Raw genomic sequence first — 24,017 nt, 5'->3', positions numbered from 1 at the left:
CTACTTCAGCTTGAGAAGCAGGGAGGATTAGTACCAGGAGCTGGCAACCTTTATTGAGGATTTTATTTTTAAATGGAACATGGTTGCACTTTGTTTAATGGCTCCAAATATGCAAGCATACAATAAATGTAGCTGTTACCCCTGCCTTGATTTGCTCATGATTAGTGATATGTATGGTTTACTTTTTAAAATTCCATCAGTTCCAAAGATTTTACAAAGGTACACAAGTTAATATTTCATTCCAAACTACATGAAATTAAGATGGGGGTAGGGAAGGAGCTGCCACAGTGTGATTTCTAATGTTTGCATCATTAAGGCTTGCAGGTTTTACTATGGCTGGTTTTCGGTTGCTTGCTTTTAAAGTTCATTCAGGTAACTATATTTGCTTATCTCTGCTCTCAGCACCATGGTTCCATTCTCTTTCTAACTACTTTTCAAAAAAATGGAATTCGGAATTCAGATTAAAAATAGTAATTCTAGCCCTAATAGATATGTTACATGTTTCTACACTGGACAGGTCAGCACAGTGGAAATTCAGAGAATTTTTTGATTTTGACTTCTTTGGGTTGGATATTGGATTGTAACTCTCCTTGCCTTGTCAGCTTAGCTTCCTAAAGCAGATACTCTCAGAAGCCCCATATGACAAGTGTGTGTGTGTGTGTGTGTGTGTGAGAGAGAGAGAGAGAGAGAGAGAGAGAGAGAGAGAGAATCTGTTGAGTCCCACCCAGGAACGAATCTGTTTGCATTCAGCCAAAACAATGTTCTTGGTCTCATTTTAACCTTTCAAACACCACAGAGTCAAGAAGAGCATGAAACTGAGAAATTATGAGAGTCAGGAAAAGTTTATGTTTCACTTTTCAGACTCCATCAAGATAGAGACTTTGGGATCCTCAGTGAAGACATCAGATACAGAAATCTTTGCGAACCATGTAGTTTCTAGATATTGGATTCTTAGTGTTGTGATGTGTTGAGCTTTTGGCTCTAAAATTAGGCATATGTAAGTTGCCGTACTCTGCATCTTTTAAGTACTTCACTTGGGGTTGGTTTTCCCACCATTGTTCTTAATGCACTTTTGGGGGTCCTTATATTTTCCATCTAGATATATGAGCTGTTTGAATGGAGTCTGATCACTGATGAGGTGTTGAATATTTACATGAAGTCTTTTACTCCACTGAGGTTCTCTGTATATGAAAGTGAAATAGGACCTGTAATAGAGATGGTGCACATTAACGTGTTCATGAAAGTTCCCAAGTGAATTTTTAAAGAGATTGGTAGTGTTTGTTATGCTGTTGACCAATATTTATTAAATTTGCTAGTAAATTCCAGGTGTTTTTCATTCAGGTTTTATCCAGCTGTTAGGCGATGCATTGTAATTTAATGGGAGCAAGTCATTTTGTGGTTATTGGGAAAATCCAACTCTGATGGAAATAATGGAAACTCTACCCTTGAACTGAGATGTTGTTTGTTCAATACATTTATTTATCAGAACCCTTTCCACTGAATATTCTATTAGAAAGAGTATTTTTGAGTATTTTTTAGTAGAGTCACAACACAACTTCGGACTCCTAGTGGTGAGATGTATAAGGAAGCCTTTGAGTGGCATTTGTTACTGCTACATTATGTTTGGATAGTAGGGAACACAGCCTTCGGAACTGTAAAATAAAGTGCTGCTCTCAAACATTGACTTTCTACCTCTTGCCGTTCATCCTTGAAAGAAATCTATTTCATAGTGCAAAAACATCCTTTCAGTTCTTGCTAACACTTTGGGGATGTAATTCAAACAGAATATAAATCTGTCAGCTTCAGTTACTATTGATGACTAAATACTGTTTGACTGCTAGAATCCGAGCATCTCACATAACCTTGTTTGAAGGGATTTGTTTACTTCCCCCTCTCTCTGCATTAACAGCTGAACAGCAAAGAGATGGAGGGGGCAGGCTTTTAACTGCTAAGCTTTGGATCGGGGATTCTGACTGTCTTGTTGGTTTTCAGCCATGGCAATGGCAGAGTTAAAAGAATCAGCACTGCAGTTTAAGCCACCTATAAATTACGGTTTGGGGCTGAATGCTTTATTTGCTGCCTGTACAGGACTGTTGTGTATCAGACTTCAGCTTCACCAACCACAAGCCTTTGAGCAAGCCGATCAACTCCTGCAACTGTGAAAGCTTGGGGAAAGCAATTGGGATACACTATGGTCCTTGTGTTTTTGTGTGTGTGTGTGTGTGTGTGTGTGCGCGCGCGCAATTTCAAAGTGTCTTTCATTGGCGTGCATTGTTGTGGAAATCAATTTACTTGATGGACTAACCCCTTCAAAATTTAAGACCGAATTCAAACAGAGATTCATATGGATTCTAGTTTTCCTTCAGAAACCCCCATAGCAAGGAATGTTAGTTTTATCTTCCCTGAAGCAAAATCAGCATGGTTAGTAAAGGCACACACACTACAGCGTGGAAGGTAGCACACACTAGATGTCTTCCAACTGTTGTCGTGACTCAGCTGGCTGCAACCTCTGTACGTTTCTTTCCTTAAGCCATTTATTTATCTCTTCTCTGTTTTGACTAGTTCTTATAAAGACTCGTTTGCATACATAAAATTCTAAAACGTTCATTATCTTAGCAAGAAAGGCTTATAGGTGTGGGGCAATGCTCTGAATGTCATTCAAGCAATTTGTCTGTGACATGGATTTCTGTACCCCTGCTTTTAAAAGTGTGATTGCTGGTCAATGGCACAAAGTCTTTATGCCTGGTTAGTATCCTGCACTCCTTGCATGCCATTGTTGTTCTCTTAGAGTTGTGTGGTAAGGTATCATTCTGAGAGTGCAGGTAGCTTCTATTCATGCATGATCTAAGTCTTCTTATATTTATTGTGTGTAAGCATCTCTTCCTGGCTCATGCTTTCGCCTTTCACCATACCAGTTTCTGAGAGTCTTGCTGCTCCTTTAACTTTTAATATTTAGATAAACAGGAATGGGTTTTTCAATTGGGTTTACATACATGAGATTAGATAGATTTGGGGGAAGGACAAGATTAATTTTGTTGTGCTCAATTTTCTTCTAGGAATCAATCTTTTCCTACTACAGTGATAACATGATCTTATTCTCAGGACATTCCTTCATGTCAAAGAAATTCTTGATGTTATACTATAAACCAAATGGTTGATGTACTACTGTGAAATAAGAAAATCTCACTGACCTTGATAAATTCTGCCATATATCTTCTCTGTGAGAAGCTGGGATATGTATTCAGCTGACAAACTGAGTAATATAGTTGGTATCATGCACACATGATAATGTTCATTAATACTTAGCTGCCAGATTCATCACTGAAAGTTCACATTGACTGATAGGCTTTAGATTACATATGATGGATTCACTCTTACATTTTGGGGAGGAAATAATTATATCATCTGCCACTCTGGACTTTTACATAACTACATGTTGCTAGTTACTTTGTTTTTCCCCTTCCATTTTCTTACTGGGGTCTTAGATGGATGGGTCCCAAGATTATGCAATTCAAAGCTTATTTGCCCAGGGCAGTAACACCTGCAATTAAGGCACATGCCCACCACAAAGGTCAACACAAGTGATCTTGAGTTATAGAATGCCACAAGCATAGAGCATGACTGAAATAGTTGCCTTGCACTGGATAACTAGTTCCCTAAAGAAGTGAGAGAAGCTACTTGTCCCCAGAGATTGCTAGTGGTTTGACCAGCCCCAAATACAGCAAATCCTGAATTTTATTTATTGAATATGAAATGTGCCTCCAAAGCATCTCCAAAATTTCACCAGCTTCTGAACACAACCAAGGACCACCCAATATTTCATTCCATCTCACAACTGTTGAAAATTTGTATGTTCGTTCTCAAGAGTTATACCTTGTCTTTTGATCGAATGGTTTTCAAGGCGGCTAGCATCAGCTTGCAGTGGCACAGAACATGAATACATAGAGTCCCCTGGCCAATGAACGGGGTTATAGTGGGAATCCCTTCAGTTCTGAAGTCCCAGGGCAAATGGCAGTTGGGGCAAGAATGTTCTTTCTGGCAGCTGCTCCTGCTGTTGGTATCCGTCTGTCTCTGGAGACAATGGAAGAGTTCACCTGCAGGGGTGAAGTCAAACCATTGGAGAGTTACAGCGCCTGCTGTGGCTGTAGAGACCAATGTGGGAGAGACATGTTTTGTTCCAGGTGAGGCAGATGAAGGCATCCATGTGTATTCCTTCTCTTTCTACTCCTCTGAGCAGTCCTTCCTCCTCTGGTCATTCCTGTGGATACACGACCTGTCTGTCTCCAGACATTGCAATCCTGCCGCTGAAAATAGCAGTTCCAAGTTGCCTTCTCTGGATAACACCTAGTACAGTGGTACCTCAGGTTACATACTCTTCAGGTTACATACGCTTCAGGTTACAGACTCTGCTAACCCAGAAATAGTGCTTCAGGTTAAGAACTTTGCTTCAGGATGAGAACATAAATCGTGCTCTGGTGGCGCGGCAGCAGCAAGAGACCCCATTAGCTAAAGTGGTGCTTCAGGTTAAGAACAGTTTCAGGTTAAGAACGGACCTCCGGAACGAATTAAGTACTTAACCCGAGGTACCACTGTAAAGCACAATGCATGACATCACACCATTGTGTTCTGAGTTTTCATGCCCCCCAAGCAGCAGCCAATAAAGCTGAGTGATAGACTACAGTCCACAAAAGCTCTATGCCATTTTAATTCGTCTTTAAGGTGCAATAATACTTCTCCCCCCCCCCTGCAACTGATTGACATCACACAATGGTTTAGTTGTTTTTTTTTAAAAAAATAATGTTACTGTACTGGGATCTTATTTTAATTAGCAGTGATGTGTTTTTGATTTAAGTCTAGGTCCACCCTCATGTTTTAGAGGAAGGTAAATGGATGGATGGGTCCCAGGGCATGAAGGCAATTGTTGCAGTAACGTTACTGACATCAAGCAGGTCTGAGTCTGGTCAGTGCGTAGATGGGAGACCATGTAAGAAATCCTGTGTTACAGTGACTTGAGTTACATGCCAGAAGGATCTAAATGTAATGAATGCTTGCTTGGCATAAGGAAGAAATCTTTCAACCCGCTACTTCCACTTAGAAAAAAGGAAGAGAGTGTGTCTCCAAAGGAGTATGGCCCTTTCAGTGGCAGGAACATTCTTACTGTGGCATTTCCAGGTGTAGCCTCAATGAATTCCGGTGTATTTTCAGATCACGCCTTCAGTCACCCAAGTGATAAATACAGCCTCAGAAACATTACTTCGTTTCCCGGGTTTACAAAACTTGGCATTCTGCTTACCTGTTAGTGTTGGGCGTTGAATGTGGGTAACAAAAACCGCTTTGCCGCCTTCATTTTTATTAAGCCAAACATTAATTTACAGTTAGTGTACATAGGGTAGATTTTACTGGGAAATAGAAGATCCCTTTTGTGTCCAGTGTTGTTGTTTTTTAAATTGAAATGTAGCCACAGACTCTTCTTCCCATCCATCTATTCTTTCCATTTCCTTCTGCAATACATGTGGGTAGAAACTGATAACACTAAATTAAGATGAAATAGGTGAGAGCAAGGTAGATGGGACCATGGAAGTACTCTGATTATGCCAGCGCTTACTTTTGTTCTGTGATTTCCCCCACCCCCACCCCAAGAGTGTTAATATGAAAACTTTCTACACTCCGCTGAAGTTTCCATGAACAATAAGAACTGTCAGCTGTGACAGTTTTCACAGCCCCACAATTGTTCTTGCATTGTCTTGGCATTCTGTGTAGCGTGCAAAGTAGAAATTTCTTTTGGCAGCTGCTCAGGAATAGTCTAGTCACAAAGAGTCACTATTACCTCTGTGCTGTTGTCACAGGTAGAATGCAGACTCCAGGAGCACATTGTAACTGTGACATTATCAGGATTTTTGCCTTTAGTGCTCTTGATTCTATCCATTTCTGGTGGCTGCTTAACATAAAAGAGCATCAGCAGAAGATCACCTTCTCTGAAGTGTGGCCATAATCCCAGATCCCACATGAGCAGGGCTAGATGCATTCAAAGTTTAGATGCATTTCCCAAGTTTACTACAAGGGGGAAGAAATGAGAGAGAGATGATGTTGGCACCCCTTTCATGACAACAGCTTGTGCGAGTGACTAAATTGCTTTTTAACACCTGCTTAATCTTTCTCAAGACAGGATTATCACTTGAGGGTTATTGAAAGTGATTTGCTGGGTTGTGGAAGCAAATTATGGTGGAAGGTGATTGCAAAACTTTTCTGTCCTCCTTTCCCCCCAAGATTGGTCAAAATCCCAGTCTGCCTGCTTAGATCTTGCATTCTGACTTCATGAGCACAGCTAGCACAGCAACAGTATAGAAATATGCACAACTTAATCCCACTGCAGAGTTTGCAGTGTGGCCTTAATACGAATTCAGTAATTGTGTTACTGAAATAAACCCTACCGTGTAAGAAGTACATGCAAGAGGGAACTTTGAGCTTGCGAATCTTTCTCCACTGCATGTAGTGTAGAATCTATAATGTTGAGTTTGTGTAAATACCTTTGCAAATAGTCCTTGTTCGGCCACTCATGGTGTGTAGAGCCTACTTAGGAAGTAGGTTCACATTACAGGTTCTACATGCAAAGATGTTTTCAAGAGCAGCCCCATGCAGAGCATATTGCAATAGTCTAATTTGGAGGTTAGCACTGCATGGAATACAGTGGCCAAGTCATCTCTGCTCAAAAGCATCCATTGCCAGCTACATTTGGAAACAAGCACTCCTAGCTACTAAACTACCTGAGCTTCCAGTGATGATCTTGGATCCAGGAATACCCCAAGCTACATACTTGTTGCTTCCCGACGAGATCACTTCCCTCTGGAGCAGACCCAAGAACTCAGAACATGCAACACCTTCATCCTGTCTAGATTCAGTTTGTTGATTTTTTATCTGTACCCAGCCCACAATCACCTCTAGGTTCCAACATAGCACCTGATATAATTGTGTATATAAAGTGGCCCAATAATTCGTGACAATATATAGGTATTTGTTTCCTTTTTAAAACCTATTTTTGTCTCAGACATTTGTGACTCAAAAGTGTGGGCAGTGTCTGCTGCAGAAAGAAGAGTGGTCCTAGATGGAACATTTCAAATATCTTGGTTTTATCTTTTCTCTTGAATATAGTCTAGTGCAAGCTGCATACGTTTTAACCACTCCTAAGTGTTTATTATGTATATTAATGCAAAATGTTCTATTTATATACAAGAGAGCTTAACCGACCTTCATGCAGCAAAAGGCATCAGTGCCACTGAAGTTTGAGTATTAATTATATTCTTTTGAGCTAATTTAATTTTGCATTACAATAATAATAATAATTTTGAAACACTGCATGAAATAAATAGATAAAGCAACATCCATTGAGCTGAAGAATTGGTAACTACCTCTCTATTGCTATAGGTGCAGAATTATATATTCCCCCCCACAAAAAAAATCCATCAGTTTACGTGTGTGCATATGTGCACCATCTCTTTATACCATGTATTATTATTTAGCAAAAGTTGCAGGTTTCCATTTAGTCTCACATTCAAGGGCCCATTAGATGCTTCACAGAAGATTTCTTTAACAAACTTTAAAATATTGCTAACCTCCCATCCTAGGCATTGAAACCCAGTTTGGATCTACATTTCTGAGAAAGTGCTGCTTGGATTTTCTCTTACTCAAGATAAAAGTAAAACAAAGACTACGTTTTAGCATAGGCAACTTATTCAGACAGATTTCTAAAAGAATGGGTGGTAAAAGCAAGTAAGATGGTGAGAAATTGGATCAGTTTTTCTATGGAGATGCACACATGGAGACTAAAAATAAATGGCCTTTGCTTCGGGCAGCAAGCCCTTATTGCTGCAAATCGGTTGGGTGGGTTTGAGTTTTTGGATTTAATTTTCCACTAGTCTTACTAAAATAATTGAACAGAATTAAAAATAAAAACAGCACCCTTTTAAAACAATGTGTTCTTTTGGAAATCATTTATTAGCCGAGTATCCGCATAATGAATCAACGATTTTCATTGATTCCTCTGGGAAAATTTCAAATGCATTTCCTGACCCCCAAATTTTTGACCACCACCCCCCCAGCCACATAAACCCAGAAAAAAATTCTCTCTGATTTGTCTGATCGCTCCCCCTCCATTCCTCAGCAAACCAGAAAAAGGCAAACAAAAAAAATAAACAATGCTCTCTTTTTGGACGTCTGAATCTGCGGTGTGTGTAGCGAGGGTTGGGTACCAATTCCTCGTGGGTGGAGAAGTGAATTTTTGCATACTGAATGTTTGTAAAGCGGAACTTTTGTGTATGGTGATAAGGGACTGTGGTGTCAATAGGAGTATAGAATCATGGAATCATGGAGTTGAAAGGGACCTCAGGGGTCATCTAGTCTAATAACCTATTATGCAGGAATCTCTACTACAGCATCCATGACAGATGACCATCCAACCTCTGCTTAAAAACCTCCAAGGAATAAGAGTCCATCACCTCTCACAAGAGTCTGTTCCACTGTCAAGCTGCTCTTACTTTATTCTTTCCTTGTAACTTGAAGCTATTGGTTTGGGTCCCAATCTACCTCGGGGCAGCAGAAAACAAACTTGCTTTATTATCCATGAGTCAGCCCTTTAGATATTTGAAGATGGGTATCATAACTCCCCTCATTCACCTCTTTACCAGGCTAAAGATATCCAACTCCCTCAACCGTTCCTCATATGGCTTGGTCTCCATCATCTGCACACGTTCCAGCTTGTCAGTATCCTTCTTAAATTGTGGTACCCAGAACGGGACACAGTACTTCAGGTGTGATCTGATCAAGGCAGAGTAGAGTGGTACTATTACTTCCCTTGATATGAGCCCTATGCTTCAGTTTCATAGAAGTACCAGATACGCTTGTATATATTTGAGAGAATAACACGTTACCTTTCTAGTAAGTTACATGAAAACTGTCTTTCCAATGCACAGACTAACTCACTATATTTTGCAAAGCAGGAGAATCCATTCCAATAGCCTATGAAGTGATAACAAGGCTGCTTCAGTGACCCCAAAACCTGCTGGATATTCTAGACGTAGCTGACAAATGCATTTTTATTTATATTCACAGCAATCTATTGCAGACAACTGAGATTAATTTGAACTAGGGCTCAGCCAAATAATCAATTTCTGATTCTGGGCATTGGCTTTCAACATGTAAAGTCGTGAAAGAGAGCCTTGGAGCGTGCCCAGAATGCAATTTCCTCTTTTGTGAATGATCCTAGCACATTCCTAGTCATCTTTAAGAGGTTCATGATGTTCAAGGACCAAATGTACCCCTTTCAGTGCTGGTTTCACTGCCACCACTGTTTTCGCTGGAACATATCAGTGGGATTTAGACTGTCGAAAAACAGGCAACATGGCACCAACAGCAATCATGTTTGCATTTTATTACCTTAATTTCTTAAAATATTTGTAACCCGCTGCATACCAGTTGGTTTCAGAGTAGGGAAACATAACTTATCTAAAAGAGCAATTCATTCTAGAAAATAGCACATATAAACCAAGAATTGTCACTATTCTTAAAACAAATGAGCAGATCGGTGTATTTAATAACACACAAATAAATGCCAAATAAATAAAATACACCCCAAGATTTTCAGTAAAAGTCAGGAGACAAAAACAAGTTGCCTTAAAAATATAACTCAGATATACATAATATCATCAGCTCAAAATATACATTATTTTTAAAAGGGAAATTGCCTCTTACAATGCACGTCAATCTTATTTTTTTAAAATCTGTTTTTAACATTTGTGTCAGGGGTTTAGGAGCAGAGGCACGGGCAAGGGAGGAAACAGAGAGCGAAGGGGAGGAGGCAGAAGAAAAGATGAGTGATGACGACGACCCGAGATCTCCTAGTCTTTCCAGTGAATCAGAGGATTCACAGAAAGGAGCACCAGTGGCCAGGGCAAGGGGGGAGTCTAGGGGGGCACCCCAGGAAGATAGAGCCAGAGGGGACTCAGAGGAGAGCAGTTGGAAATCGGGACCAGCGTCACCGCCAGAGAGCAGGGAAGAGGAAGGGAGCCAGGGGGGAAGCGCTGGCAGCTCACCACAGGAGGGAGGGCATGAGTCAGGAGTGGCCACACCTCCATCGGGGAGCGAAGAAACGGTTAAGAGGAAAGTGGAAGGTTGGGCGCGCGCGCCAAGTTCAAATGCAGAGGAAGGCGGCGCAGTAAGCAGCCCCGAAAGGGAACCAGGTCCTAAAGCCCGGCGCAAGGAGGCAGGAGGGTCCGGGTCAGCGTCAGAAGAATCCCGGAAGGAAGAAGCCCCGGGGGGTAGAGGGACCCAGAGGAGGACAGTCAGGCGGAAAAGGTGGAGCCGAGCTAGGATATTAAGTTGGTGCACACGGGGCGGGGACTCAGACGGAGCTTCGCCGATCTAGCTACTAGACGTAGAGTTGCGGGCAGCAGCGTGAGAATGGAAACTGTAATTCAATAAAGACTTTTACTTAATGATCGCTGGCTAGCGTGATCCTCTGTGAGCTAGGATCTTCAAGCAGCTCTGACAGTAAGCTCCGTCTCACGATTGTGGGCATCTACAGCCTCGAGGAGGGGAGAGAAACAGGTGCCTACTAGCGAGCTCACGAACGGCAGACGACATGACGGCTGAGCAGCAGATAGAGGAACTCAGAAAAGCAGTGGCACAACTGAATGCCGAGGCTCTCGCATCCAGGAAGAGAGAGGAGGAAGCAGCTGCCGCCTGCAGGGATCTCCAGGTCAGGTTAGACGTGCTGACAAAGCAGACACCCCGGCAGGAGGGAATTGGGTTGGCGAGGCGGACAGGCGGGCTGGTCTCTCACTTCGATGGGAACCTGCAACAGTATCCCAACGTTAGAGCCGACGTACTGTGCGCACTGCAACTGCTGCATAAAGACTTTAGAGATGAGCAAGAGAGAGTGGGATTCATCATGTCCCATTTGCATGGGGATGCTAGAGCATGGCTACGCAATTTATGGAGAGATAAGGATCCGGCGCTCCAGAATGCAGATGCCTTTATTAAAGCGATGGATGGGTGTTTTTTATCAAGTATTGACGTGGATCTTGCACGGAAGGAGGTGCATGGGCTGAGACAAGGGAGGGCCAGCGTCAGGCAGTATCATGCCCGCTTTTTCGCCTTGGTCAGTGCCCTGGAATGGGACAGAGATTCGGCTCCTGTAAGAGACCTCTTTTGGGAGGGGCTGCACAACTCGATTAAAGATGAGATCGCGAGGGGGGAGAGACCCCGAACCACCCAGGAGGTCGTTCAGAGGGCACTGGCAGTGGGGGTGAGGCTGGAAGGACGTCCGTGGAGCAGGGACGAAGGGCGTGGAGGGCGCGAACCAGCCAGGGGCCCCTCCTTCCTTCCCAGAGAAGCAGCGCGGGCGCAATCCACGCCTCCGCCAGGAGGAGGAGCCGAACCTATGGAGGTTGGAGGTGCAAGGGCTCAGTCAGCAACCAGAGCCCTAGCACCGGCAGCAGTGAAAGCGAAGCCTCCTAGAGGGAACAGGAAGTGTTACGTCTGTGAGGAGCCAGGGCATATGGCAAAAGAGTGTCCCCAGAGGCTCCACAAGCTTACTGCAGCCTCGGCAATGGTGACTGCAGCAACGCAGCAAGGGGGACCACAGCAGGGAAACGACGCAGTCTGGCTGGAGGAAGAGGCCCTGGGGCCCAGCCAGACGTGTTAGTGACGCAGTCCCCAGAGGTTTTACAGCCCGTGAACCCCCTCCCGCCCAAACCAGTGGTGAGGCTCACCGCATCTCTCCAGCTGCCCAATGGAATCACCACTGACGTGCCCATCACAGTTGACTCGGGCAGCAACGCGGACTTTATAGGGCAGGACTTTGTCGACAAGCACGCTATACAGTTGCTGCCGGCCACACTGCCCCTGCAGGTTGTCACGGTGGATGGCAGGGAGTTGCTAGGGGGGCAAGTGGTGAAGCAGACGCCGCCCATGGCGATGCGACTTGGAAATCACAAAGAAATCATCAGCTTCAATGTCACTCAACTATCGGATACGCCCATTGTATTGGGAATGAGTTGGCTGGACAAGCACAGCCCAACGCTGGCTTGGTACCAGAGGCAGCTGATCTTCGGCTCTTCCTTTTGTGCTGAACACTGCATCGTGCCCCGGCAGGAAGGAGAGGAAGAGGAGTCACAGCTGCTGCTAGGCACGCTGCAAGCGATTCCCCACAAGTACGCAGAATTTTTGGAAGTTTTCTGCGAGAAGGAGGCAGACAGGCTACCCCCTCACAGACCATATGACTGCAAGATTGACCTGCTGCCGGGGGTGGCGCTGCCTAAGGGGAAACTGTATTCCATGTCAGAGGACGAGCTGCAGGAACTCAAACAGTTCATAGATCATAATTTGGAGCGCGGTTTCATCCGAGAGTCCAAGGCAGCGGGGGGCAGTCCAGTATTCTTTGTTAAAAAGCGAGACACGCCCCAAAAAAGACTGGTCGTGGACTATCGCATTTTAAACAATGGGACCAAGCCGTCGGACTTCCCCATGCCCCGAATCGACGACCTCCTGGCGAAGGTGCGGAAGGGGAAAGTGTTCACCAAGTTAGACCTGCGAGGGGCGTACAACCTCATTCGTATGCGGGAGGGAGATGAGTGGAAGACGGCCATGTTCACGCCACTGGGTACCTACGAATACAGAGTTATGCCCTTTGGATTGCAAAATGGCTCCCACGTTTTTCAAGCTTTCATGCATCACGTGTTGGCGGGACTTCTCTACAAGACTTGCGTCTGTTTCTTAGATGACATCCTGATCTTTTCAGAATCGCAGCAGGAGCATGACAGACACGTCAAGGAAGTGCTGACCAGACTAAAGCAACATAGGCTCTACGCCAAGCTGGAGAAGTGCCAATTTGACGTGACGGAGGTGGATTTTCTGGGCTACAAGTTGTCTGACAAGGGGCTCGCCATGGACAGCGCCAAGGTTCGCGCGGTATTGGATTGGAAGAGTCCACGCAACCGGAAGGAGGTCCAGAGGTTTGTCGGCTTTGCGAACTTCTATCGCAAGTTTATCAAGGGCTTCGCTATGCAGACAGCGGCCATCACAGACACGCTTAGCTCCAAGAAAAAGAAGTTCGTTTGGACAGAGGAGGCGGAGCAGTCCTTTCAGGCACTCAAGCGTCTCTTCGCGTCGGAAGAGCAGCTGCTTCACGTCAACCCCAGCAGGCCGATGAGGGTGGAGACAGACGCCTCGGACAGAGCCGTGGGGGCGGTCCTGCTGCAAAAGGACCAGCAGGGGGTGTGGCGACCGGCAGCGTTTTACTCCAGGAAGCTCAGCAAGTCCGAGCAGAACTACACCATCTGGGACAGGGAGTTGCTGGCCATTCATGCAGCGTTCAAAGCGTGGAGGCACTTCCTGATCGGCGCCAAGCACACGGTGCAGGTTTGCACGGACCACAAGAATCTGGAGCACTGGCGCACGGCACAGTTCCTAAACCAGAGGCAGATACGTTGGGCTGAGTTTTTTGCGAACTTCGACTTCCGCATAGAGTATGTCCCGGGGGACACTAACATCATGGCGGACGCCCTCTCCCGTAAGCCACAGTATCTGGAGGACGCAACGCCAGCGGCCGCCATGCACATCTTCGCACCAACAGTATGGGCGTGCGCCGCGGCCACCGTGGACCTGGAGGCGGTGCGACGAGCGTTGCAGGATGACTCCTTCGCGCAAGCAAAGATGGCAGAGGTGCAAAGGGGCACCGCTGCGGCCGACGGTTTCCAGCTACGAGATGGATTGCTCATCCGTAAAGGGGCCATCTACGTGCCGGGAGACGACCTTCGCGCCAAGGTGCTGCAGCAGCTGCACGACGCGCCCACGGCCGGGCACTTTGGCAAGGAGAAGACGGTGGAACTAGTAGCCAGGGATTTCTGGTGGCCTGGAATGAGAGGGGAGGTCGCAGACTACGTGGCGAGGTGTGACACCTGCCAGAGGGCCAAACCAGTGCACAAACCGCCGGCCGGACTGTTGGAACCGCTGCAAACTCCGGTCGAACCTTGGGAGAGGGTGGCCCTGGACTTTGTCACGGATCTGCCCAGCTCGAGGGGCAAGACGGCAGTGCTGGTGGTGGTAGACCTGTTTTCCAAGATGGCGCATTTCATTCCGTGTGCTAAGGTGGCCACGGCGGAGCAAACCGCCAAACTGTTCATAGACCACGTGTTCAAGGTTCACGGTCTGCCACGGTCTATTCTGTCCGACCGGGGGCGGCAGTTCATCTCGAATTTCTGGCAGAAGCTGATGGGCTTCCTGAACGTCAAGATCAACCTGGCGTCGGCGAGACACCCGCAGACCAACGGGCAAGCGGAGCGGGTCAATGCCATCATGCAGCAGTACCTGAGATGTTATGCAAATCAACAGCCTGCGACGTGGGTGGATTACCTGCCGCTTGCCGAGTTCGCCTACAACAACACGAAGCACGTGTCCACGGGGGTCACGCCGTTCTTCGCCAACAACGGGAGGCACCCCAGAACCTTCCCGGGACTGGAAAGAATGGGAGAGGGGGAGCCGCAGACAGCAGATGCGTTCGCGTCGTAGCTGCAGGAAGTCCACGATCAGCTGAGGCGCCACCTGGAGCTGGCCAAGCACGCATACAAGGTACAAGCGGACAAGCACAGAAGGGTTGGCGAAGAGCTCCACGTGGGAGACTGGGTTTGGTTAGCAGCCCACGCAGTGCCGGCCAGGTCGTTGGCCAAGAAGAAACTAGGGCATAAACAACTGGGGCCCTACCAAGTCGAAGAGCAGGTCAACCCGGTAGCGTTCAGACTGGCACTTCCGGAGGGTTCCAGAATGCATCCGGTATTCCACAGATCGGTGCTCACTCCCTACAAGGCACCGCACAGGTTCCAGGAACCCGGAACGGCGCCGAGTCCGGTCAGAGACAGAACAGCGCACGCGGGAGTGGCACAGAAGGAGCGCATCAACGAAGTCACGGAGATTTTGGACTCCAGATGGGGGGAAGAGGGGGTAGAATACTTTCTCGCCAAGGAGGGCACCCCGGCCAGTGCGAACAGCTGGGTGCCGGGCTACGCCTTGGACGAACCTCTCCTCAAAGACGAGTTTCATGCCCTCTTCCCCCATAGACCTATGCCAGCAGACTTTTTCGACGACTGGCTTTTCACGCCCACGCTTTCGGCCAGCACTTTCCGGGGGTTCGACTCGGACGAGGACCCGACACAAGACGTCCGTTCCCCGGAGGGGTCACCCTCGGGATCTGCATCAGAACCCTCATATTGGTGGGACGATAGACCAGAGGAGCAGTTCCGCAAACGGTGGCTGGAAGGCCCAGGACGAGCAACACCGCCAGGAGGAAGTGAGGGAGAGACGGACATGGACGTTTTCGGGGACGACCCTGGTTTCGAGCACGGCGGCACAGAGATGGAAGCGGAGGTGACCGTTGTCGACGAGAGCAGGGAGGAAGACCCGCGAGACTTCAGATGGAGGCCCGCCACGGGAAGCGACCGATATCCGACGTTCGTCCCTTTGCAACAGCAGCCCCCAGCTCCAGCACCGGAAGGAGGGGAGGGGGGAATGGGGGGCTTCGAGGGGGGGATGGATGTCAGGGGTTTAGGAGCAGAGGCACGGGCAAGGGAGGAAACAGAGAGCGAAGGGGAGGAGGCAGAAGAAAAGATGAGTGATGACGACGACCCGAGATCTCCTAGTCTTTCCAGTGAATCAGAGGATTCACAGAAAGGAGCACCAGTGGCGAGGGCAAGGGGGGAGTCTAGGGGGGCACCCCAGGAAGATAGAGCCAGAGGGGACTCAGGGGGGAGCAGCTGGAAATCGGGACCAGCGTCACCGCCAGGAAGCAGGGAAGAGGAAAGGAGCCAGGGGGGAAGCGCTGGCAGCTCACCACAGGAGGGAGGGCATGAGTCAGGAGTGGCCACACCTCCATCGGGGAGCGAAGAAACGGTTAAGAGGAAAGTGGAAGGTTGGGCGCGCGCGCCAAGTTCAAATGCAGAGGAAGGCGGCGCAGTAAGCAGCCCCGAAAGGGAACCAGGTCCTAAAGCCCGGCGCAAGGAGGCAGGAGGGTCCGGGTCAGCGTCAGAAGAATCCCGGAAGGAAGAAGCCCCGGGGGGTAGAGGGACCCAGAGGAGGACAGTCAGGCGGAAAAGGTGGAGCCGAGCTAGGATATTAAGTTGGTGCACACGGGGCGGGGACTCAGACGGAGCTTCGCCGATCTAGCTACTAGACGTAGAGTTGCGGGCAGCAGCGTGAGAATGGAAACTGTAATTCAATAAAGACTTTTACTTAATGATCGCTGGCTAGCGTGATCCTCTGTGAGCTAGGATCTTCAAGCAGCTCTGACAATTTGTATACTCCTTTATTGTCAAAACCTCTAAGCAGTTCTTATGGGAATAACTTGCCCTAATAAAATCGCAAACAATTGTCATGCTATATAGCAGAATTTCATTTGGTTACTCTTAAGATCACACCACATTTCCCACAAGTGCTGGCCGGCTCCTTCCGCAGTCTGAACGATTGATAGATTCAATAAACCTTTGCCATACATTATAAAATGCTCTGAACTGACAAGTTAGTTTTTCAGCCAATGCTATTTTACCATACCAAGAATCAAAGGCTTAAGGTGATCACATGCTGAGATTTGCCTACCTAAAACAGATTTGAGGGTAAACCATTCGGGTCTGCCCTTGTGGCTCGTTGGAAGTTGAAACTGCTCTACATGTATTATTACGTTGTCGTCTTTATGAGGACATACGTTTGACTTTTATTACACCTGTTTTGCAAAAGTCCAGGAAAGAATCGGAACTCCATAGTTTAAAACTACTGCTAGAGGATAAGAATCCCAAGACTACATTAAATGTAGCCAAATTCTGTGTGTCTGCAATCAATCGCAGGAAGCAAGTGGTATCCCATAATGACCAAACCCCCAAATGTTAACTACAGGGAGCACGCTAATAATTAATTTTAATTTTAATATTTAAATCCTTGTTATACTCATATTGTCCTTTGTATTTCTGATATTTTTATGATCTGTGATATTGTGTGTGTTGATGCTGGTCTGTGACCGTATTAATAAATTCATTCATTCATACCTAAAACAGTAAGTTACCGTATTTTTCGCCCTATAGGACGCACCGTCCCATAAGGCGCACCTAGGTTTTTTTGGGGGGGGAATAAAGGGGGGGAAATTATTTCCCCCCCAGGCACGGGGCTGGGGTGGGGGAAGCCCAAGCTTCCCCCAACCCAGAACAGGCAACTTTCCGCAAGCGGTGGGAGCCCGGCGCCGGGCTCCTGCGCCTTGCGGAGACCTGCGCGAAGCCTGGAGAGCGAGAGGGGTCGGTGCGCACCGACCCCTCTCACTCTCCAGGCTTCAACAAAAGCCTGCATTCGCCCCATAGGATGCACACACATTTCCCCTTCATTTTTGGAGGGGGAAAAGTGCGTCCTATAGGGCGAAAAATACGGTATATGTTGCGTCAGACTATTCAAAGTAATTCTCTCTGTAATCATAGAGTTGGAAGGTACCACCAAAGGTCATGTATTCCAACAGCCTGCGATGCAGGAAAACAGATAAACTCCGTAAAGTAAGCTGTATTATTTTCCCCATACTGCATTGCGAAGACAGAGGGGCGAGGGGAGCATGGAGGCTGAAATAACAGTGGCCCGATGTGGTTGAACATGGGCTGGATCTGGACACATCAAAGAAGCGTTTCAGCTACACGCGTTGTCAATTTAAACAGAGAAATCCAGTAGGGAAACACGGGGCTCCACATCGCCGTCTGGTGGCGCAGTGTTATATCGCATATACAACACATATAAATCACTTTTTCTTTACCAATCTAGCTGAGTCCGTGGAGGAGCAAAATCAGTAAGATGGGCAGGTACCTCTCTGTTTTCCACACCGAGATGCAAGTGTGGAAGCCGTGGGCACAAAACTGCCATCTCTCAACAATTGCCCTTCAGCAATGGAGCTTGCGCAGGGACTGCAGTGCTTCTGCGATCCTTCTGTGAGTCACTTTTGGTTATGCTAATAGGTTAAGGGATGTTGCTTAGGCCTCTGGGCCTTGGGAGCTGGTGACAGGGGCCTTTGGGGAGCTGTTAGAAACGTGTCCCCTATAAAGGATGGAATCTTTGGCATGTGGGTGGCCTGGGCATTGACCCCTAGTCCTAATGCCTTTGGATGTCCGTAATAGCTCCTGCAACACTTTCCTGGGCCTTTGAATGTCCGTAATAGCTCCTGCAACACTTTCCTGGGCCTTTGAATGTCCGTAATAGCTCCTGCAACACTTTCCTGGGCCTTTGATTAGACAGGTCACAGAACAGCAAACATTCAGCAGACAGAAGATTTCTGAGCCAAGAGCCTAGAGGACATCTATCAACATCTGTCTCGCTATCCTATTTGTGTATTGTTATTATTTTTTAAGCCTGCCTCCCCAAATGCACATATTAGGTTTGCAGGACCCCATCTTTCTGCGCACAAACACATATACACATATGTGTTTGGTGTGGAGAGAACAATCTGGCTCTTAATACGGCTAAGACCAAGGAATTGGTGGTGGATTACAGGGAAAAAAAGGCGGACATTCAGCCCTTGTATATCAACGGGGAACGGGTGGAGAGGGTGGCGGAATTCAGGTTTTTGGGAGTAGCTATCGATCAGGGCATGACTTGGAGCGCACATACCACTGCTCTGGTGAAGAAGGCCCAGCAGAGAATTTATTTCCTCAGACTTTTAAAGAAGAACAATCTGAGTGAGAGACTGCTGGTGTCCTTCTACCGAGGCTCCATAGAGAGCATTCTTACATACTGTATTTGTTCTTGGTTCTCCAGTTGTACAGCTAGGGAGAGGAAGGTGCTCCAGAAGGTCATAACCACAGCCCAAAGGATTATTGGTCATCCTCTCCCATCTTTGGAAGAACTGTACGGTTCCCGTTGTCTTAGGAAAGCAAATAACATCCTGCAAGATTCATCTCACCCGGGACACGGTCTGTTTGCACTACTGCCTTCTGGCAGGAGATATAGAAACATCAAGTCAAAGACAAATAGACTGAAAAACAGTTTCTATCCAAGAGCTGTGGCCTTTTTGAATGCTGTAACTCGATAGTGTGACCTGGGAGTTTGATGGGTGTGGTGTGGGTGTGGTTGGAATGTGGTTTGTTTGGTTGTTGTTGTTGTTTTGCTTTTGTTGTTTTAAGGGATGGCATCCAATTTCGTTGCACTTTGTGCAATGTTGCACTTGTGTAATGACAATAAAGAATCTATTCTATTCTATTCTATTCTATTCTATTCTATTCTATTCTATACACACATGCACAAATAATGAGGATACGATTAGTTTCAAAACTGTAACAGAATTTTGCTGCTAATTAAATTGCCACTCCATTTCCATAAAATAATCTGGTTAAAGGCGAAGCCAAAACAGTATCAGTTTCTGTGTTCGTCAAGGTTTCTGTACAGCCACGTGGGCTCTGTAGCTGCACAAAGCCTTATTCGGGAAACTTCTCAAGCTGGAATCATCCCTTTCTGCTCATTTCTCTTTTGACTGCCCCATTGGTAGCTTCCAGGCAGCTTGTTTTGTAGTGAGTTCTTATTACAAACTACTTCTGTTCCTTGGTTTTAAATTTTTATTCTTCGTGGACCATCTTCATTTTCAGTGGTCACCCTCTTGACTGTGGCTTTTCTTTCCCACCTGTTTGAGCTATTGCAAGGATCTCTCTTGCAGCGATTGATTTCCCCCCATACGGATGGCCATATTCTTTCCCATAGAGTGGATGTTTGTCACTATTGCTAAGCCCCTACTGGGCAGGCATGGAAGAATCACGGTGGCAAGTGCTCCTATAGGGGAAGAAGGTTCTTCCAGCTGCTGAGCAAGCCCATCCACAGATACGAAAGTCTTTGACGATCTGTTTGCAGCGTTCTCCATCATCAGATTTTCTGATGGGTGATGCTCATTCCAGATGCCATCATCAGGGAGAGACAGTTCCTCTTTGGGGGGTCTGCATTCCCTTGGCAGATCCTGCTGTCCAGGGGCTATCTTCTGTGTCCCTAGTCGCTGGATCCCTAGAGAATCCACTGCTCCTTTGGCCTCGAAACTGAAGGAGCAGAGTTGGGGCAGGACCCCCGACAAAATTCTAGCCTAGCATAGGAAGTTTTGCAAACCAGGCTTTACACTGGTGCAGTGCACTTTCTTTCATAATTATTAGGGAAAGAAATGTATATTACATAACAACTATTATCTGGGGTGGATTATACAATTTAGTGCAACAATAGATATTACTTCGACCTTTGTGTATAATAAACTGAACAAACCATTTTGGTCACTGCATATTAAACCACTTATTAATTTAATCGCTCACTTTCGTAAGTTGACCAAATTGCCTTTTCCTGAAACATTAAGGGAGATAACGAGAAGCAGCTCATAATAGATTCAAAGCCCCAAAGAGAGCACAGCATCGGTTTTAAATATAGCTTATTAAAACGAACTGCATGTTTCATATGCTTGGTTGAGACATGATTTAAAAGATTCATTGAACCAAAACTCCCAGAGGTTTCTGCTACTGTTTGATACAGGCTGAGACTATCAAGAGATTATCACAGCACACAGTTCCTCTGATCATCAGGATTCATTCTTCTCTCCTTTTGGAGCTATTATTATTATTATTATTATTATTATTATTATTATTATTATTATTATTATTATTATTTTATTCCTGACACTCTGAATGCCTTTAAAGCCTGCGCTTTAAACTGCATATGCCAAATTATTATTGTGTGGACAACAGCAAAAGTGCCTATCTTTCATGTATTTTTAGCAACATTAATCCCGCTCTCAGGCCATCTTCATATATTTGCTTCTCCTGAACGCGCATTTCTACAGGTGCAGGAATCAGCTGTTTGGTTTGCAGACAGTTCTGCGACTATCCTTTCAAAGTATGCTATTGGGGAGCATATGGAAATGACGGGAATTTACGGGTTTGCATATTTTGCATGCATATTTCTGCACATTTACAAACTTTTGCATGGAGAGTGAATGTCGGAATTGGTTTCAAAGGGATCTGTCCTCAACTAAAACCACACACAGGACAAAGCTCTCTCCAAACTTTGCCCTCATGAATACAAAGGGTATTCAAGGAGGAAGAGATTGCAATTGTGTATATTTTAATAGAGCTTCTGTTTCCGGTCCAGTGGAATAGAATTATTGATCTGTTAAGTTACAGCCACGGATTCTCAGAACCACACATGCAGTTCCATTGATCCAGGGGAGATTTGGGCTTGTGCTTCTCAGATGTCCCCACATAGCAAATGTCTTTTGACATGGAGGGGAGAAATATATCAGTATTTCATGAGCTTTGAGGAGAAACACATTTTGTATACTTGGTCCCCATTTCTTGTACATGTCAATCATCCAGCCAGTGGATTGTGCCCACTGCAGGGATACATTTGGGTGAAGTGAACTCTTCCTTGGTTGTCCCTGAATGGTAAATGGAAACTCACAAAGTAATAGGTAAAGGTAAAGGGACCCCTGACCATTAGGTCCAGTCGTGACCGACTCTGGGGTTGCGGCGCTCATCTCACTTTACTGGCCGAGGGAGCTGGCTTCCAGCTTCTGGGTCATGTGGCCAGCATGACTAAGCCACTTCTGGCGAACCAGAGCAGCACACGGAAACGCCGTTTACCTTCCCGCCGGAGTGGTACCTATTTATCTACTTGCACTTTGATGTGCTTTCGAACTGCTAGGTGAGCAAGAGCAGGGACAGAGCAACAGGAGCTCACTCCATTGCAGGGATTCGAACCGCTGACCTTCTGATCGGCAAGTCCTAGGCTCTGTGGTTTAACCCACTGCGCCACCCACGTCCCTTCACAAAGTAATAATGACTCTTATATCCTGCAATGCTTGTTTATACAGTTGGTGTTGTGTTGAATTTCTTAATTTAAAAAAATAAAAAGGGGAAGGAGGAAAGCTCTACTGAACATATTCAAGGCCTTGGTTGTGACTAAAATAGCTCATTGAATTTGGGCCATGGGGTGGAAGATTCCCCCCTATCTAAAAAAGGGGGGGAATCAGAATATTTGGCACGCAGACGTAGTTGAGAAGCAGAGGAGCTTTAATTAAAGGTAAAGTAAATGCTATTACTAATCCATTAACTCTGCAGATTTTTTATTATGTCCCGCAGCGCAGGAAACCTGTTTACTAATGTGAGCCATTATCATGGGGGAAGTGCAAGACTTCTTTCAAAATGCACAGATCTAGATCTCACTTTTTCCTTCCAGCTCTCTTTGTACCCCAGTTAACAAGGATAATATTTCGCAGCTTTTTAAGAAGCTGTTTTTAAAATACTGGTACCTGATTTGAAGAACTCAATACAGAATGCTGAAAGGCGTAGAGCAGTAGAACAGTTAGAAGCCACTCTGCTTTTGTTTCTGTTTTAAAAGTGCCATCGAGTCCTAGGGATTTTTATTTAAGCCAATGCGGCATTTAAAAAAGAAATGGGAAAGCTCTGTTGTTTGATGCATGAGATGGTGATTAAAGCATGTCAGACGGCAGCACTCAAGTACTTGAGCGAAAGACTATCTGCTCTTACCCAATGATTTTGTACAAGAGACCTAAAGGTAAAGGGACCCCTGACCATTAGGTCCAGTCATGGCCGACTCTGGGGTTGCGGCGCTCATCTGGCTTTATTGGCCGAGGGAGCCGGCGTACAGCTTCCGGATCATGTGGCCAGCATGACTAAGCCACTTCTGGCGAACCAGAGCAGCGCACGGAAACACCATTTACCTTCCCACCGGAGTGCTACCTATTTATCTACTTGCACTTTGATGTGCTTTCGAACTGCTAGATTGGCAGGAGCAGGGACCGAGCAACAGGAGCTCACCCCGTCTTGGGGATTCAAACCGCCGACCTTCTGATCGGCAAGTCCCAGGCTCTGTGGTTTAACCCACAGCGCCACCCATGTCCCTAAACCACAACAGCTTCCCTTAGCTACTCAGAGCATGCCTGAAGACTTGTTTTGCTAGGTTTCTGAAGGCATTAACAGCACACTGCTTTAATTGTGCTGGTTGAAGAGCTTTCAGGTTTGTCTGTTTTTTAAGAATTAAAATGAAACCTAGGGCTTCAATCCAGATTGGGACCACAATGTGTGGCAAGGTGGGGGTTTGAACCCTTCCCTCCTCCATTACGATGCTAAAAGGAAACCAGAGCCTCCAAAGCAGCCTATAGTGTATTGCTTGAAGAGGATCAGGACCACAGCACATGTATGATGACTAAAAAAAGGTGACTAGGTGAGGGAGGTTTAACTGTTCCTTCCCTTGACAATCCTGAAAAACACCACTTCTCCGGAGTGGCAAATAGCAACAGTAAGGCAACAAGCAACAGCACACCATGGTACTTACTGTTGCTATTTGTTAAACCTCCCTCACCTGGTTGTACTCTTCCATACTATGGTGAGATGTGCTGTATTTCCATAGTAAATGTTTCTGAATTTGCATCTAGACGTACAGTGGTGCCTCGCAAGACGAAATTAATTCGTTCCGCGAGTTTTTTCGTCTAGCGAATTTTTCATCTTGCGAATCACGAATTCCCATAGGAATGCATTGAAAATCAATTAATGCGTTCCTATGGTCAAAAAAAGTCCAAACAAAGCCAAATTTGGTACAATAAGAGTTTATTAAGTGCTCTTTAAAGTCACACATACTGTAAAGAGCATTTCAAAAATTGAAGGAACAATAATTTAAGTTTCTAAACATGACAGAAAAACATTTAAAAATCAACAAAGTGTACAGTACATTTTCTAAGACTCTGGGGGACAACTCGAAGAAGGCTCCTCTTCCACTCTTTGCTTCTTGCTGAAGAACCTGTCCATGGTCTGCTGCTTCATCCGCCTTTTCAGCACCTCCCTGAAAGGCGACATGACCCTCGTATCAAAAGTGTTCACAAGATCATGTGCCACGTGCTTGTCAGGGTGGTGCCGCTGTGCAAAAGCCTGTATAAATCAGCGCATGCTAATTTCATGCAGATGCTTTTGCAGGTC

The 24,017-nt window shown here is 46.0% G+C and overlaps 1 protein-coding gene across 10 annotated transcripts in view; it reads left to right on the top strand.

Annotated features, from left to right (window-relative positions):
• The window catches only part of ELMO1 (engulfment and cell motility 1), a 335,641-nt gene that overhangs the window by 244,244 nt on the left and 67,380 nt on the right, over positions 1-24,017 (top strand). The window lies entirely within an intron of this gene.

This window comes from Podarcis liolepis (assembly GCF_965112155.1).
Source record: "Podarcis liolepis genome assembly, chromosome: 12".
In the NCBI taxonomy this organism is placed as follows: Eukaryota; Metazoa; Chordata; class Lepidosauria; order Squamata; family Lacertidae; genus Podarcis; species Podarcis liolepis.
Note: the sequence above shows the minus strand (reverse complement) of the source record. Positions and strands in the feature narration are given on the sequence as shown.